Below are 19,733 nucleotides of genomic sequence, written 5' to 3'. Positions count from 1 at the left end.
CTATAATTGAGTATAATTATTCAATATGTCTCTAGGGTAAAGGGGAGAATATCGCGGCCGACATACATCTGGGTAAAAGGGAGAATGTACCTGACCTCTTATACGTTGTTTTAACTGTCTTGTATTCTCATCCACCCACTGATTACCCCTCTTTTCTCGAATAAACTGATCAACCATGTGTGATCGCCACTTTTCGAGTGTTTCCTTCCATTCTTTCTCTTCAGCTAAGTTTTTCAGTTCCCCAGGGTCAGAATCAAGATCAAACAGTTGTTCACTACCAAAGTATGCTTGAAAAATGTACTTGATGTGTCCATCATTCAGTGCATTCCAATGATTTGTGACATTGTAACATATATCATGTTCCAGGTCAATGTAAGCTCTCCAAGTATTGTTAGACTTTGTGTCATTTGATGATCTTAACAGATCAAGCAAAGATGATCCATTTAGTGTGTCAGGAATTGGCAGTTTAGCTGCATCAAGAAAGGTAGGTAAGATGTCTCTTAGTTCAACTACTCAGATTGGACTGATCCCCATTCAGCAGTAACATCACCTCCGATCCGTTACTATCATCCATAGACTTAGTCCATCTTAGTAGCATTGGTACACTAACAGAACCAAAGTACGGGTATCCTTTACGCCAGTGGTAGTGATCACCCATCATATCCCCATGATCAGCAGCGAATATTATAAAGGTGTTATCCATCATGCCATTGTCACTTAGTGCTGTCATAATGTTTCCTATCCACTCATCAACAAAGGATACACTAGCATAGTAAGCTTGTCTGGATAACTGTACTTGTTCAGTACCCAGGTCACCACACCATATGCCTGGATCAGGCTCACCACAGTACTGTGTAGCATACCTGTAATGAGTGCATATCATGAAATCTGTGTTGTTGTAAAGCTAACATTAGTTTTAGCATGTGGTTTTAGCATGCTAGTTTGTTTACATTAACTATAACTAAAAATTAATTGAGGATTAACTAATACTAAAAATAAAAGCTAAACCTTGTTACAGTTTGGCCATGTAGTCTCAACTGTTCTTCAGAGACTCGACTATATGTAAACTGAAATATAATATTCATTTGAGACCCAAAGCTAAAACAATATCAAGACCTCTACTATCATACAGTACGATAGTACTGTATAGCAAGGTTTGGGTGTGGCTCATGAAAAACATCACCCAAAAACTAACCCCACTTTTCCTTGACAACAATGAAGCAGTATTGGTTAGGTCAAAACTAAGCCCAAACAAGTCTTCAGATTGACCCGAAACACTTTCAACAAGTTGCTATAACTTTTTAAAAATGAAACTTTCTAGTGACTCAAGCGCAACTCAATAACGGCTAAGGCTACAGGCTCAGTGATTTTTTCACTGTGTGACATCGCTTCAGCTGGACAGGTGCCTTTTGGCATACCGTAGTACATACAATGCATTATTCACAAACTTACCAGTGTCAATTTGGTGCTGGATATGGCTATCCTTCGTAATGGAAATTGTCCGTATTTTTTTAATAGTGGCTGATTTGATTGCAGAGGTGCTTTTTGAACAGTTCTTGATTTGTTACGTTGTGTAATAAGTTAAACATAGCTGACAACGAAGTATAATGGATGCTTCACTTTTCAGACAATAATTGATAGCTGGGGATTACGGCACCATTTCTTTCTTTTAATGCAGTACGTGTGGGTTCACCAGAATAATAATTTTATTTTACAAAAAAAAGTAAACAAACAAGTACACAAAAAAATTGGAATTTTCAACTAGAGTAGGGACCATAGCACATTGATAAAAAGTACTGAAACAAGCTGGAGTAATGCATGATAGTAAAGCAATAAGAAGTGTTATATCCCTACTGTGCTCCAAGATACCATAATGGAAATACACAGTAGGGATATAACACTTTCACTGTTTTACTGTGATTTTAATATCATGCACTACTCCAGTACGTTTTACTGATGTGCTACAGGCCCTATACCCTAGTTAAAAATTTCAATTTTTTCTGTACTTGTAACTACTACTAAAAACTAACACTAAAACTGATACATTTGTGTTTAATTTTAAAATTTTATTTATGGATACAATTATAGAATATGACTGATTAGCTATGACTAAAACCAAAATTAAAATTATCTGACAACTTTGCAAAACCAATAACTAAAATTAAATCCCATTGGAGTGTCAACGTGCTGCGCTGGGTGATTGCTACAGTAACTGCGTAACAAGTTACCTATCACCCAGTAATAACTAACTTATCACCGTGTGGTTGAGCCACTTAGACTGGTTTGTGACATCATAACAACTGCAAATGGCACTGTTTACCAAATACGTTGGAGCAAATATGGAAATGTTAATACAAAAACACAGCAGTACAGCACTTACACCTGCTAAATCAAATGGTTAATCCTTTACACAGTGGCACTATACTATTGCGATGGATTAAATGTCAAGAAACTGTTACAGTCTCTGTCTACTTTTTCAGTCACTCTGGCAATCAGTCCCAGTAGTGTATGGTGAAGAATCAACATCTTTCAATAACCCCTGGCTCCATTGTTCTACCTGTATCTTGGGAATAAACCTCACCACATTTTAGCTCTTGCGTACCACGCAATACTCCTGAAACTGCTGCTTTGTAAGAATGATATAGTGTCACTGTGCGATTGTGACTACAATTACTACCTAGTAATCACAATTACGTAATTAATTACACTCTGTGTATTCTGCATGAGCTGAATGCCTTCAGTTAGTGAAGTTTAACAGGTGCTTGTCTCTACTTTGTGACATGAAGTTTCCTTTACTGCATTATTTATGATACATGCAGGTTGCATGGTTCTATGGTGATAGCAATTGGATAAAAGTTGAATAATTATTATTAATATTGGCTATTGACAGTAGATTATAAGGAGAATGTACCATTTTGATTAATTGATTATTTAATTATTGCATATCATGATTAATGCTGCAATCGATTAATTGCATAATCGATATAATTACACAGCCTTACTATCTAGTAGCTACAAAGTTGAACACACTAACAATAACTAGAATCACTACAAAGGAACTCAAACAGGAACTTACTTTAATATCCATAAACTGTCATGCACTCCCACACACTCGGATATGAGATATCATTACTATTACACACATCCTCGGTTTAGCCTTGAAGTTGCATAACTCATTATGGGATATACTTATAATGTATAATGGCTACTACTGAAGCTATAACTTTTAAAACAGATCTGTATATAGCTTTACCAAAGCTAAAACTAAAATCAACAAATGATGCATCACTATACTAAAATTAAAAGTTTAGGCGACCTTACTGTAACTAAAATCAAAGTTAATATTTTCTGATTTGTTTATATAACTAAACCTAAAATTACAACAGAGCAACACTACGTGAAATAGTAGCATATTATGTTAATGGAAGGATTCCAATGTAGCATGTAAACTCTTAAAAGTTTTATATAATTATAATTTAAAAAGTGGCGAGTTCTACATGCATATAATAAGGTGTTGTAACATACAACATGTATATCTAGGTTCAGTGCAAACAAACTCGAACACATAAAATACAAATGAAGCTCAATGACATTGTATCAGTATTATCAAACAGTACAGTAGTACTGTTAGTGGGGATCATAAAGGTTTGAGCTTTCTTTCCCAAAAATATCACCCAAAATCTAGCCTCACTTTTTTCTTTATAACAGCATGGTAATATTGGCTAGGGATGACCAAGCAGTCATCAGAACAACCATTCCGAAACTCTTTAAACGAGTACTACAAACTAGAGCCTATGGAATTTATGAATTTTCTACCAGCTGACTATAGCTGCCTGCCCGCCCGCCCGCCTGCCTGCCTGCATGTCTGAGTGACTGATGTCTTCAGCCAAGCATAACTCAACTATGGATAAGACTACGTACGGGCTTGATGTGATATTCAATAGTTCATCAGTAATAAATTATGTCATTACAAAAAGGTATACAAACAAGTGTAAGAAATTTTGCATTTGAGTAGAGACCATAAACAATGAAACAAGGAACACCTGCAAAAATAAATATCAATATCGGTAATATTGGAAATTGTTTATAAGTTGAGATATTTCACTTAAGTACTATAATTGCACAGCCTTACATGTGCATGGCTGACTTTGTAGCACTATACTTGTAAGGTATGAGGCTTGCTTTTAAGAATTGCCAAGGGTTTGATCTCCATGTTAGACAACTATTTTTGTTTCTTTGCTCAGACCTTTCATCACATCTTTTCACAAGTCTTATTACAAAGTCGTTATGAATATGTGACCGGGCCTGCGAAAATAGGGCATGTGGGCACAAAGTACACTCCGTAACTTTACAGGTCATATCTCAGTACTGGAACAGACTTTTTGCATTCTGTAACTGGCATCATAAAGCCAATTAACTGCTTACTGAGAGCTGAAAATTGCAGTGCCATAGCATAATGGTACAAAAAGTTATGAGTGATGAAAGTTTGATAACGTAGGCAAAAATCATGTGCCCACATGCCCTATTTTCGCAGGCCCAGTCACATATAGCTTTTTGTTACATTTTTCTACAATTATTGTAATGCCCATATGAAAACATTTTATATTCAAATGCAGCCCACTACTAAAAACTATTGGTATTGGATCCTAATCAGTAAGTTTGTAGCAATATGTCAGTCATTGGAATATTGGTGAATTTCCACATGCATTATATGCCCTGGGATCCAGTAGTGTTGCTTACTATGATAATGTGGCAGCCCTGGATGACTTGATTTATCACCATCCTCAGAATGTAGGGTCAGATAATATATGGCCAGCTTTACTCATTATGCAACCTTCAGTAGTTTTGATAGCTCTGTGATCATTTCCTAAGGAAACCTCTTCTGGTAGTTCAGCTCTTTGTGGTTCAATTTCTTCTGAAAGTTTATTTGACACAATGTGCTAATACCTTGCTTGTTGGTAAACCTGACTCCCATCTTAACCCTTGGTTCTGTGGCTCACCTTTGATTGCTTTGGTGAAAGACTCTGGTGGTTTTCACCAAATTGCTGTTGGTGAGATCTTTTGTCGATTGGTTAGCAAGGTGTGTTGTGTGATTCACTTCCCACTTTGCTGCTCTCCATAGTCAGATTGGTGTAGGTATCCATAATGGTTTAGAAGCTCCCTTCATACCATCCTTGCTACTGTAGGCCCTCCTTTGTGTCCCATTTATCTTGCCTGACAGTGCAAGGTGTTGATTTGCGGTAGTGCCACGTGATCAGTGGGCCGTTTCTGAGGACTGCTTCATTGAGTTTTCTGTTCTGACTGGATCAGGGGGGTAGCCAGCACCCACACAAAAACCCAACATGGTGTACGAGTCCCAATATCTAAGTATTTCAAAAATATTTCTGCATTTAAAATATATTTTCTAAATACAATATAATTCTAATTTCAATTTTTATCGTGATTTGCTAATACTTGTACAGGAACACCTGAGAGGGTTTTTTTTCTTTCCTCCGGCCCTAATGGCACTCCCTTCCACCCACACATCTCTATGGAAAACAATATGTAGATATAGATTTTTTTTGGTGTACTGTAATTTAATTTACTTTTAGTTAATGTAAGTCTTGCCAGGGCTCCTGTACTGATCCATCAGCACATGGTACCCCTGTGTCTAGGCCCCTGTATGCTTGTAATGTATATTTTGTCTTAATCATTAAGACGTTTATTCTCTCTTCATTGAAAGACAGGAAGTGTGATAATTGTGCATTAATTGAAATGGTGCCGTGGTGCCAGACAGTTGGCTTAACAAGCCACCATAAAAGGTAGCGACCGCTATATGAAGGAGAAAGTTATGTATACAGTGATTCATAGGCAAATTCTTGGTTGGTTGTTATACGTGTTAGACAGGTGACCACTTAATGCAGACGACAATGCATACATTTGTATATGGAAAATATTTGGGACCTCATGTCCATGGCCATTGTGCAAAGGTGACCGCTTAATCCAGGTGACCGTAACACAGGTTCCACTGTAACTCTAATAGAGCAGTCAATACAATAGAGTAGTCAGTTATAGGTTTCAGTTACGTACCAATGTTAGCTAGTCAGAATTGCTTCCAAATTCCACATCAGAGGATTAAATTGTGACCTATGAGAAAAACCAAACTATAGTACAGTGTAGTGCAAGTATATTATGGTTTTGTATAGTGATGTGTGCTTGTTACAGTGGATGGTTTTGTTCACATCCTAATACAGTGGTTCCTCTATTATCCAAATTCATTGGCCCTTGCTCATGAGTGTATGTTAACATACAGGGGTGTACATGTACTATTGTTCTCTACAGGACTTGGATGATACCCTACGCTGTAATGTAAAAGACGACAATTCTGTGTAAGTTGTGGGAGCTACGTTGTTGAGGTTTCCTGGACAAGGTGGCTAAAAGAGGAACACTATTATACAGAGGGTCAGGCTGTTGTGTGTTTGAGTATTCTACTTGCATACTACCCCTGTTGCCAAGATTACTGTGTGAAGAATTCTCGATTCTGATCCTGATCAGATAAGATGTCTCGATTCTGATCAGGTAAGAAAGTTGATAGAAATGGTATTGTGTATTTTTTCATCATATTTTTAGGTTCGGCTGTCCTTTGTATTGTGGAGAATGACTGGAATGGAAAGGTATGCGTGTGTGCGCATGTGTGTGTGTGTGCACTACAATCATGCTTTACAGTGTGATGTTATACTGCTTAAATTAATTATAAGTCATGTTGTACAAAGGGATGGAAGACTGCTCATATATTTATATTCAGTGTGTAGTGCTAATTGACTACGTTCAAGAGAGAAAAATGCTTGGGTGGAGTGCATGCATCTTATTTTAACGAGCACTCAAAGTTTAGACCACCAAATGATGTGTGTGCAAGTCATGATCACTTGTGTGTGTGACTGTTGGCATGTGAAAGTATAACATTAACAAGTAGTAGTCTATCCTAACAATTAGAGCTTGTAGCTTTGTATTAGTTGGTGCTTAATAAATATTATGTGGAAAATGTACTGTAGGATGTGTTATTGAGTTGAGTGTGTAGCGCATACCAATTACCCACATCTCACTTAATTGGTGATAGTTGAAGTGGAGCTTAGGGTGCCCACGTCTTCACCTGCAAGACATAGTATGGGTTATTTGCCACAAAAGGAATTGCCAGCACCTGAGGAGTGCACAGGTGTCTCTCTGGGTAGGCACAACTGTGCTATAGCCAAAGACTTTTGTGTGTGATTTTGTTCATACAGTCTTTATATGTGTACACTGGTACATTTTTATGTACATGTTGCATGCCAATAGTAAGTGTACTAGAATGTTATGTATTCATTTTTTTGCAGTGCCACACTGTTAAAATGAAGAGTAACCACAACTCTCAAGGAGTTCCCAGTGTAGGGAGGATTTAACACCCCTGGAGAGTAACCATTACTCCAAAGGAGTAACTGGGGAGTAATACATGCTCTGAAGGTGGTGTCACTTACTCTTCAGAGTAATGGTTATTCTCTTCAGAGTGTTGGTTACTCTCCATGGGGTGTTAAATCCTCCCTACACTGGGAACTCTCAGAGTGGTGGTTACTCTTTATTTTTAACAGTGCAGAATTATTGGTTTGTGTCAACAATGAACTACATGGAACCTGTGCCTTTCAACCATGTCAACAAGAAATTTGTAACTGCAGATTTGTGTGTTTATCATTATCCATTAATCATCACGTGCATGTTTACCAGTACGGGGTACCGACATGCATACCGTGCATTTCTAACGGTAAATACTGTAATGCTGTCTTAAGAAAGCTAGCTAGCAGCATTATACACGCATGGGCATGGTGGGTGATGCGATTTTAGGACCTTGAAAACGTCTTGCACAAACAAATAGCTAAGTGGCTACTGCAAAAAGACGATTTTCTTTCTGCAGTTCAACGGTATAATATTATAAGCATGCTAAACTCACTGTCGTACTAGTTGTACCGCGAAGATTAAACGTCATAAAAAGTCCATGGCACTGAACGGCGACGCGTACACGGCAGTAACTCGAATGGGACTCACGTACCAAGCGTGTTTGAACATGTTCGTAGCTCCAAGAAACTCTTCTTCACGGTAACCTTCATGGCTACAGAAGCTACCTCGAACTCGGCCTTGACAGTGGATATAGTCTGTGGAACTTTGCGAGCGAAGTTGCTTACCAGAGACTTATCTTGTGGGTCTAGCCGTTGCATCGAGTTTGCATGGCTCTCGAACCCTGACACCCTGTGAGTTTCAGCGCGAAGCGGGTAAAGCCTCTGCTAAAAACTGGAAGAATACCATCCGCTATCAAGATCAACCCCTCTCCCGAAACTTGGACTCTTTCCGGCGTGGATTGCTCGGGTAAACGTTGTTGCCGGTTTATTGGTGTGCCATACCCTCCAAGTGTTCAATTGCAAGCTGGCGCAAACTCTCAGCCCAACTTTCCACCTTCTACTGCTAGTGCTTTAGCCGATACGACTCAAGCGTCAGTACCAGCGGACTTAAATAATGCTATTGATATCAAGTCGACTGACGTTTCTTCGCAACCTATTTCAATATCTGATAACATTGATAGTTCTACTCAAGACCAACGCTGTTCCCTACCGGACTTTGAGCCTTCATCTATTCCTGTATTTAACTGGGGATCTGTTGACTCAGACACTTTCTGTCATTCGCTTGAAGCAAGTTATAGTGAAGTTGTTCACTGGAGAAACAACAGTTTTAAAATGCCTTCTGGAAACGTTGGTAAGAAATTTGTGCTGGAGCTGGCCAGACTCTTTCGTTCAGCTGGGGAAGGATCCAGTTTGGAGTCCATTGCTTTGAAGGCTGCTTTCACATTTTGCACCTTAGTGACTCAGAAGCCAACATGTACTTCAAAATCAAAAGACCACATATCTTGTCTTGAACGACGGATGTTTTTGTGGAGTGATGGCAATCTGAATGAGCTGATTCTAGAAGGCAGAGCTATTCAAAATCGTCTTAAGACCAGCAATCGTGCTTCTAGTAATAATTCATTATCACAGTCCTTTGCTAAATTGATGTTCTCAGGTAAGACTGCAGCTGCTATGCAGCTGTTAGCCTCTGAACCTGGGAGAGGAGGAGTTCTGCGTTTAGATGATACCATACCTGGATCTGGTAAAGTATATGATATTCTCAAGTCAAAACATCCTGCTGCTGCCCCATTACATTATGAAGCTTTACTACCTGACAGTGTTACTACAAATCCTGTGCATCCTGTTATCTTTGATGCATTGGATGGTCCAGCTATAAAAGCTGCTGCCCTACGAACTTCAGGTGCTGCCAGACCTTCTGGAATTGATGCTCACAGTTGGCGAAGACTGTGTTCCTCCTTCCGCTCTGCTTCGGATGAACTTTGTTCTTCCATCGCTTTATTAGCCCGTCGTTTGTGTACCATGTTTGTTGATCCTGTGATGATTTCCCCCCTGATGGCTTGTCGGCTGATAGCTTTAGACAAGAGACCAGGTGTCCGACCTATTGGCATTGGTGAAACAGTTAGACGTATTATTGCTAAAGCTGTTTTGTGTGTGATTGGTGAAGATGTTCAGTTTACTGCGGGCTCTTTGCAACTGTGTGCAGGACAACCATCAGGAGGGGAAGCCGCTGTTCATGCTATGAGGGAAGCTTTTAATGATGATACTGAGGGTATGCTACTAATTGACGCTACTAATGCTTTCAACTCTCTTAATAGAGCCTTGACTTTGTACAACATCCAGCGTCTCTGTCCATCATTTTCCACCATTCTATAATAAATACTTACCGACACCCTGCTTGCCTTTTTGTTGATGGTGATGTTCTCTACTCTGAGGAAGGGGCAACTCAAGGTGACCCACTTGCAATGCCATTTTATGCTCTAGCCACTGTACCTTTAATTCAGAAACTCACTGTACCTGTCACTCAGGTGTGGTATGCAGATGATGCTGCTGCCTGTGGTAAAATTTCTGCTCTTCGTATGTGGTGGGACCAAGTTTCCTCACTGGGCCCTAGCTTTGGTTACTTCCCTAATGCAAAGAAGACTTGGCTTGTTACTAAGACTCAGTTTTGCTCTATTGGTAAGGAATTGTTTCATGACACAGCTGTAAATGTTACATCTGATGGCAGGCCTCACCTTGGTGCCCCAGTTGGCACTTCTGAGTATGTGGAAAGATTTACTTTTGATAAGATTAGCCAGTGGGTTTCTGAAGTTAATACACTCTCCTCCATCGCTATCTCCCAACCTCATGCTGCTTATACATGTTTTACTCATGGACTATTTAGCCGTTGGCTGTATGTAACACGTACAGTCCCTGATACATCTTCTAGTTTCCAGTCACTCGAGAAAGCCTTATTGACAAAGTTTATTCCAGCCTTGACTGCCCTTGACCCTCCTGGTGCTCTTCAACGTTCACTCTTTGCCCTTCCAACTAGATTTGGTGGTCTAGGCATTGTTGCACCTGATTCTTTATCATCTATTGAGTTTTCTGCTTCAATGTATGTCACAGCACCCTTACGATCACTCATTTTATCACAGAATTTTGGCTATACTACCGATATTCGTTGTAGTCTGTACTCCCGTAAGCTTGAAATTAAACAATCCAAGACTATCAATTTGTCCACTCTTTCTAAGGAACTGTTCTCTAAGCTTACTCCCACTCTTCAGAGGGCTGTTACTTTAGCACAGGAAAAGGGTGCTTCTAGCTGGCTTACTGCCCTACTTGTGCAGGAACATGGTTTCTCCCTACACAAGACTGCCTTTCAAGATGCCCTTGCTTTGAGGTATGGCTGGATGCCCTCTCGTACACCTTCCCACTGTGCGTGTGGTACCAACTTTTCTGTTGATCATGCCCTATCTTGTCCAAAGGATGGATTCCCTTCAATACGCCACAACGAAGTGAGGGATATCACAGCTGAATTGTTATCTGAAGTGTGCCATGATGTGGAGGTTGAGCCTCATCTGCAGCCTCTAAGTGATGAAAGATTTCAACAGAAGACAGCCAACACTCAGGATGGCGCACGCTTGGACATTGCCATGAATGGATTTTGGGGTGGTCGTTATGAAAAATGTTATACGGACGTCAGAGTTTTTAACCCACTTGCACCATCCAACAGTGGAACCACCCTTCAGTCATGTTACAGGAAACACGAAATAACAAAGAAGAGAGCTTATGAGTTGCGAATCCGTGAAGTGGAACACAGTTCTTTTACCCCTCTAGTGTTCTCTGCTTCCGGGGGAATGGGCCATGAAGCCAGTGTTTTTTACAAGCGATTGGCGAGTTTATTGTCTGACAAATGGAATGACCCTTATGCCACAGTACTAGGATGGATTAGATGTAGATTGTCATTTTGTTTACTGCGTTCAGCAATCCAATGCATTAGAGGAGCACGATCTTCACAAGGTCGTTACATCAAAAGTGCTCCTGTGGCCTTGGTGCAATCAGAGACTCAGTTTTTGATTTAATAGTTTAACTGCTATTTGTATGTTCTAATCTTAAAAAAAAAATATCACGTGCTAACAAACTGCGCAAATATCACGGATAAATACAGAAGTATACAGATGCTCGTGTGTGAGGTTCATACAGGCTTCCTCCAGATCATACTTAGCGATTTGGTACGAAAATGCCTTTCATACCTACTGTATAAAAGACATTTAGTGTGATAATCATACTTTACGGTGCCATGATGAATTTCACACTTCCGAATTTACTGTGTAAGCCTCCCGCCCGCATCGAATAACGAAAACACTTAGTCTCGCGTGGCCAGACCCTTTCCGCGCGACCGCTTATCGATTAGACTTTAGAGATTATAACCTTGTAGCGCGCCGCTTATAATCTCTAATCGATAAGCGGCCGCGAGGAAAGGGTCTGGCCATGCGAGACTAGAAAACACTCAGGCTGACCAGGACGGGAAACTACAGTCTCATTTGGAGTGGCCTTAAACGGATGCTAAGTAAACTTTGTCCTCTTTGTTCAGACAGTAGTGAATAAAATTGTGAAATAGGAGGCATGTTGTAGGTCTATAGCTAGCTAGCTATGTGTGTGATGAACACGGGACACGGGGAGTGCGGAACATGTAAGCCATGTTCAGTGGACGACTTTCCTTCACTGTAGAGCCGTTCAACATTGTATTATCCATATGCAAAAGTAAATATCTATCATACTACCACGTCATTGATTTATTAATATTGTTAAGTTGTATTTAGGCCCCTATTTGGTGATTATTAGTTTCTCATCCACCGCCCGCATCCTTCTTAAGCTACCGCATGGTAAGCCATTATTTACTCTGCGCATGCGCAGAAGAACACGTGATACCAAACTGTTATAATTTTTGTTGATGAACGCTACAATGCACTATATATCACCAGGAGAACTGTTGTTTTCCTTAGCAAATTGCTGCAGTGCCAGTTGCAATCGTGCTCTATTGACTTCACTGATCAAAGCGGGCTTTCAGTTGACTGTCGAAAAACAGTTGGCGATTACGAAAAGTAGAATCAGCTGATGAAGGAAATGTTTGTAGTAAGAAAGAAAGACAATTTGGACAAGGTCTGTACATCAGTGTGTTAATATTATAAAATAATGGCATAATGGTAATACCCTCCCGCCCGCATCGTACATAATTAGAAAGGCTGGATGAGTAACTAATAATCACCGAATAGGGGCCTTATAAACGATGCAAAGAGAACTAGAAAGAGAATGCATTGTGTATACATAAACAATATAGTGCCAGCTATTTCTTGACATTTCGCATGATACATCTGTTTAATCTTAATTTACTTTACATACTTTGATCGCAGCAATGCCATTTTTACTAAGCAAGACCACACCAAGATGGAGCAATGTGCCACTCATGCATGGTTTTATCCAGCCTATATGTTTGGACATCAAGTGTTGCCTGATGAACAACAGAGCTGTATAGTGATCTGCTGTCTACAGACTATGAAACCAAAGAGGTACATTAATCAAAGCCAACACAGACTTCTTTTGGTGATTCAATCACCAGGAACCAATCAGAGAACAAGCTATAAGGTATCAAATACTATACACTTTAGGCTATTGCTTGTTTCCCATCACCCAATGGGACAAAGAGTGATGCAGGTGGGAGGTGATAATTGATTATTAATTATATACTTAACTCTTGTTATTTAGTCTCTGACTGCTCTATTAGAGTATCTCGATCGCCAGGACTGTACACCCACGCAACCTGTTGAACGAGAATGGAGGGTCTTTCACCCTTATATGCTTATATGCACAGCTAATGCATTTACTTTAAAACTTGGTCACTCTGTGCCTCCTTCTATCATGAAATAGTGCATGTGATCTATAATCAAATTTGGTGCAGGTACCAAAAAATTGATGTGGGCGGTGACAGGAAACAAGGAATTTAATGATGGCCTTATATATGTGTGTGTGTCATTACCCAGGGGCGTAGGAAGATATTTAACTCATAATTATTATGGTTGCTCTACTAGCTACTGAATGAAGATCACTTGGTTTTTGATCTAAAAAGAAATTCTAGTCACATTAAGATCAATTCGTGATTGGAACGCTTTACCACCCAGATTAATTGATCATGATAACATTGACCAATTTACTAATGAAATCCAGCAAATTTATAAGTCCTAACTTCTGTACGCATGTAATCATTGTAACTATGTTTGTAATTGCTAAATTTTTCCTGAGCTAATCAGCACTGAGTGCTGCCTGCTCAGTAATAATAAATAAATAGATAGCTAAATAAATTAAATATTATGGTACTGAAGGACAGAATAAACAACTCTGTTTAAAATAGATGTTAACTGATAAATAGTTAAATGTCTGTAATGCCACTCTTGACTGACTGCTCTATTAGAGCATCTCGATCGGACTTGTATTCTATTATTTTAATGCACTTGTACCACACCTTTGTTTAAGCCTATATGGATTATGAATGAAGCCAGATCAAGGCAGATGAAATCACTGACAAGTTAGAAAAGGAAGGATGAGTGATTTTGATTCTGGTTAGAAATATTTATGGGTGCAGAAGCACCCATGGCACCCATGCTTATTATGCCCCTGTTACCATATAATCTTAACAGAAGGAATCTACATGTGATGATTAAAAATGAAGTGAGATATGTTACAGTATTGATCAAGAGTACAACTGAAGGATCATCATGGTGAAACCGAAGTATAAAAGGAGTTCATCACTACTAATACAACACCTTCACAATGATATTAAGAAACTGAACTATACCAGGCAAGATACAGTATCTTCCCAGGTACGTGAACTAAAGCTCATTCCAATAAGTATCCTCCACAGTATCACGTCTTCAACCTATTAATAATGTTAGATTGCATGCATTACACATGCAAAGAAAATACACATTGCATTGTTATCGTGTACATAGACAATAGTGCTAGTTATTTGCTGACATTTTGCTTGATATTCTGTTGTAATCCTTACTTTACAGACTTTGGTCTGAGCAAAGTAAACCTTTCCAAGCAGTAACATGGTGAGATGATGTAATGTGCAACTGCAAACGGCTCTCCAGCGTATGGTGTTCCTGAGATATTGAGCTACAGACCAGTCTTGAGCATCTGAGTGATCCTCTACTGAAGTTGTGCAAGTATGCCATTTGACTGGAAGTCTTTTCTTCACTATGGAGTTGTTCAACATTGCGGCATTCAACATTAGTGTTACCATCAAATCCTAACAGAAGGGAGCAAGATAAATATTGAAAAAGATGTCACAGTATTTATCAAGAGTAGAAATGAAGGATTATCATGGTGAAACTGACAGATAGTCTTACATACTATTGACAGAAAAGTATACGTCGGTGGTGCAAACGGGGCCCTTCACCAACTTTTCATTAGACATTGCTTAAGGCTAACATAGACATACTCTAATAGAACAGTAAATCACTCTAATAGAACAGATACTGTTTAATGTTTGTTAAAAGCTGTAAGTATACTTAACTAATTTACAAAACCATAGTGAGATCCGCTTTAAAATACACTCTCACAGCTTCTAATACATGAACATTATCCTGCATAGAATTGGAGCAAATCCCCATGTAGACCCACATGAATAACCTGCGTTTATTCTTTGCTTCAACTCCATCCATTGTGATTGTTATCGTTGGTCCCCAACTCTTTAGCCTGCTCTACTGCTCCTGCCAAGAGAGCATTCAGACATTACTGTAAAAAATTGGCTGTCCAATGAAGTATTACCTTATCCATAATCACTCTGACATTCCAATACATTTAATACAGACAATAGTAGCTAATAGATGCTAGCTAGTCTTGGCAGCATGCACTAGATAGCTAATACACTAGTAAATTATCCATGCACAAGGAGTTCAATACAATATTTATAGCTAGCATGTTAGTATGCTCAACTCACAAAGCTCTACAGTTTTTGTTAAGTTATGGGAGAGTATTTGCACTTAAAAAAGTGCTTTCATTAAAAATGAAATTTACATACAGTGTTGATTGGCAATACATCTCAAATAGTGTTGTACAATGTCCGCTTTGTAGTGAAGGTAATGAAATATGTATAAATAGAGGTTTAATGACCCCTTTGGTAGGATTGATGTCCGTCTACATGTTATTATTATTGTTTACTGAGCAGTCAGCCCTGCTGGTGTGCTCAGGAATCACATAAACACAAATACATTAGGTACAATAATATGATTGGAGTCTAGTCATAAATAGATCAGTATCTGCAATTTCAATTGTATAAATGTATCCAAACTTTGAGGGCAACATAAACATCCCAAAAAGGCAAAACTACTTTGTCGCCCTCAACAATTTCCCCCCAAAAAGGTTTAATGAATAGCGTTGTACAATGTCCGCTTTGTAGTGAAGGTAATGAAATATGTATAAATAGAGGTTTAATGACCCCTTTGGTAGGATTGACGTCCGTTTACATGTTATTATAGTCATAGTCAGTGATGCCTCTACTACATAGTCAGTGATGCCTCTACTACATGTTAAAGAACCTTCATTAAAGAACATTTATCTTTAGAAATACCTGATGGTATTTCTAAAGATAGTCCAATCCAACAAATGTAAATGGGTCTGACTTGGATACTCTTTCTTTTGTCATTTTCCCGACATCTTGCTCTGGATATTATGAGTAATATCTATGTTGATAATGTACTTATTGGAACTGATTCTGTAGAGCAGACTTTCTGTATTTATCAGGAAACAAAAGAAATTTTTAGGAAAGCCAGGGGTGGATCTAGGATTTATAAAAGGGGGGGCTAACTCAAGGTATTAATCTATTGCGTAGAGGTGTGTGATCGAAGCACACTTTCCAGCATGTGAACATGCTGGAACTAGGGGGTCTGGAGGCATGCCCCCCAGGAAATTTTTGAAAAATAGATGCTAAAATATTGCAATTTGGAGACATTTCCACATAAAATTCATAATATTTTCTGCCGGTAGATATTTTATATACTGCCTTTAGATTATAGGTATGGCTATCTGAAGCATTTTGTTAATGAAAAAGTTTGGGTAGGTACAGACAACCAAGTACATGATGCACCCCTCTCACAATTGCACAACACTGAATAGGTGCATGTTAGAATAATAATGTTGAAAGTGGAAAATTTTGAAATTTGAACAATACAAGATTGAATCTGAGAGCATTTTCAAAGGAAATTGTGTACCTGAATTAAGTATTTCCATACATATTAACTACACAAGTAGATGAATGAAGCTCTTTAAACAGACCAATGCACTTCATTGTATGTATAGGTGCAGGAAGATTTGGAAAAATTCCATAACAGAACCAACTATATGTATGTTCTATTAGAGTAGTTAGCTGACTGCTCTATTAGAGTATCTCGATCTTGTACACCTCCAATGCTGATCCGGGTCCTTGTTGCATAAACTTTAGCATAAATCCACTGATAATACCTTGGAAAGATGTTTATAAGGTGGTTTTATGAGTATTTGTATTATTAGTGATCATATAATTATGCTAAGACAAAATTTCAAGTAAAGCCTAAAAGTGAAGGGGGGGGGGGGCTTCAGCCCCCAAGCCCCCCCCTGGATTCGCCCCTGAAAGCCTCCATGAACTTGCGTGAGTGGAACTCAAATGCAGTAGAATTTTTGGAATCTTTCAGCTGATGAGAGTTTTTCTTCAGCTGATGGCAAAGTAAAGTACTTAATTGGTCTTTTGTGGAATGTAAAAGATGATTTACTACATATTCCAGGAGTGGACAGAGTGATGATGGATGGCGTTGTAACAAAGAGGGATGTTTTTAATATTGTGGCTAAAATATTTGATCCACTTGGACTTGTGACACCAGTGACCTTTCATGGAAAGGTATTTTTGCAGACATTATGGAAACTTTCTAAGTCATGGGATGAACCATTGTCTAGTGATCTTGTTAGGGAGTGGAATCAAATACTAAAGATGTTGATCTCTGTTTCCAATTTGAGCATCAAAAGACTTGTGGAAAACCAGAGTAAAGGGGTTAATCAGTTGCTGGTGTTTTGCGATGCCTCTACTACATGTTAAAGAACCTTCATTTAAGAACATTTATCTTGGATACAGGATTACTTGTTAAACTTAAGGGAAACCTTACCACTAAATCATAAAGGTCCCAGGTCACAAGTGTTGCGACAACCACAAATTGGCGAGATTGTTTTAGTAAAGGATGAACATATACCACGCAGGGCGTGGAAATTAGCAAAGGTTAAAGAACTTATTTTAAGTAGAGATAATCAAGTACGTTCAGTGAAGCTTCAATTGCCAAATAAAGGTATTTTGGATAGACCGATCAGTCATCTTTATCCCCTAGAAATACCATCGGTAGTGAACAACAATGATCCACTAACAATTAAGGCATTTCCTGGTGCAGATATTGACGATCAGCAGAAACATGGCAGAAGAAAGGCTGCTATTAATGCTCGAGGAAAGATTACTGAACAGTTACGTACTGATGCAGTTATTACTTCATTCTCAGTGTGTCAGGAGTGTCATGAAGAGAACACTGACTAATTTATTGTTAATTATGATGTCATTATTATAATACGTAATTGTATGGTTGCTATATGTACCACTAGTTTTATATGAAAATTACTTGAGAGTAAAATAATGTTAGTAGTTGGTTGCTCATTGTTCGTCTCTTCTTCGTGACAAAGATTTGGCGCAGTGAGTAGGACATGAACCTACCCGGGGTTCAGTAACCTACGCGGGGTTCACTGACTAATTTATTGTTAATTATGATGTCATTATTATAATACGTAATTGTATGGTTGCTATATGTAGTTTTTTTTTTTTTTTCCCGGGGTAACCAGCACCCCTTGCCACCACCCCTAGCACTAGATGTTGAAGTGCTAGACAAAAATTGGACTGAGATTAAAGGGAGCAATTTAAATAATTAGGGGGAAGGCACCCGACCCTATGATAGTACAAGGTCAAGTGCCCTATGGCTGATGGGACAACCACTGTGGGAGCGCGCCCCCTAAGGCACGAAATCGCTGAGCGGAGCAACGAGAAGCTGATGCGACAACGTAGCCAAGACATCGCGCTGCTGTAGGGAACTTCTCTCTTCAGGGACAGTAAGTAAGCTAGACGTTTGCATGTGTAAAAGATGTTGATAGGCTTGAACGAGTACAGAGGCAATCTGCCAGATTCATTATGGCTGACTTCTCGCGTTTCAGCAGCGTAACTAACATGCTCATTGACCTTAACATTCCCAGCTTAGAACACCGCAGACAAGTATCTAGTAGGTATATCAGGGGCGAATCTAGGATTTATAAAAGGGGGGGGGCTAACTCAAGGTACTAATCTCTTGGGTAGAGGTGTGTGAAGCACACTTCCCAGCATGCGAAGCATGCTGGAATTAGGGGGTCTGGGGGCATGCTTCCCCAGGAAAATTTTGAAAAATAGATGCTAAAATACTGCAATTTGGAGACATTTCCACATAAAATTCATACCTGTAGATATTTTATATGCTGCCTTTAGATTATATAGGTCTCTCTGAAGCATTTTGCTAATGGAAAAGTTTGGGTAGGTACAGACAACCAAGTACATGATGCACCCTTCTCACAATTGCACAACACTGAATAGGTGCATGTTATGTTGAAAGTGGAAAATTTTGAAATTTGAACAATACAAGATTGAATCTGAGAGCATTTTCAAAGGAAATTGTGTACCTGAATTAAGTATTTCCATACATATTAACTACACAAGCAGAATGAAGCCCTTTAAACAGACCAATGCACTTCATTGTATGTATAGGTGCAGGCAGATTTGGAAAAATTCCATAACAGAACCAACTACATGTTTCTAGTGAATGTTCTATTAGAGTAGTTAGCTGACTGCTCTATTAGAGTATCTCGATCTTGTACACCTCCAATGCTGATCCGGGTCCTTGTTGCATAAACTTTAGCATAAATCCACTGATAATACCTTGGAAAGATGTTTATAAGGTGGTTTTATGAGTATTTGTATTATTAGTGATCATATAATTATGCTAAGACAAAATTTCATTACAATACTCAGCATATTGATCAAGTAAAGCCTAAATATGAAGGGGGGGGGGCTTCAGCCCCCAAAGCCCCCCCCCTGGATCCGCCCCTGAGTATCACCCTCCTCTACAAAATTGTTCACAATCTCATTGATATATCCCCAGTTGATTTAATCCCTGTCATTTCTAACACCAGAGGACATGATCAAAGATTTCATCATATCTATGCAAGGACCAATCAGTACAGTAATTCATTCTTCCCTAG

The 19,733-nt window shown here is 39.0% G+C and overlaps 2 pseudogenes; one reads left to right on the top strand and one right to left on the bottom strand.

Moving 5' to 3' along the window:
* LOC136268757 (arylsulfatase-like) lies at positions 1-923 on the bottom strand (annotated as a pseudogene).
* A 7,079-nt stretch (positions 924-8,002) lies between these two features.
* LOC136268756 (uncharacterized) lies at positions 8,003-11,464 on the top strand (annotated as a pseudogene).
* Positions 11,465-19,733: the final 8,269 nt, after the last annotated feature.

Source organism: Dysidea avara, chromosome 10 (genome assembly GCF_963678975.1).
Source record: "Dysidea avara chromosome 10, odDysAvar1.4, whole genome shotgun sequence".
Classification (NCBI taxonomy): Eukaryota; Metazoa; Porifera; class Demospongiae; order Dictyoceratida; family Dysideidae; genus Dysidea; species Dysidea avara.
This window is presented reverse-complemented; position numbering and strand designations above follow the sequence as displayed.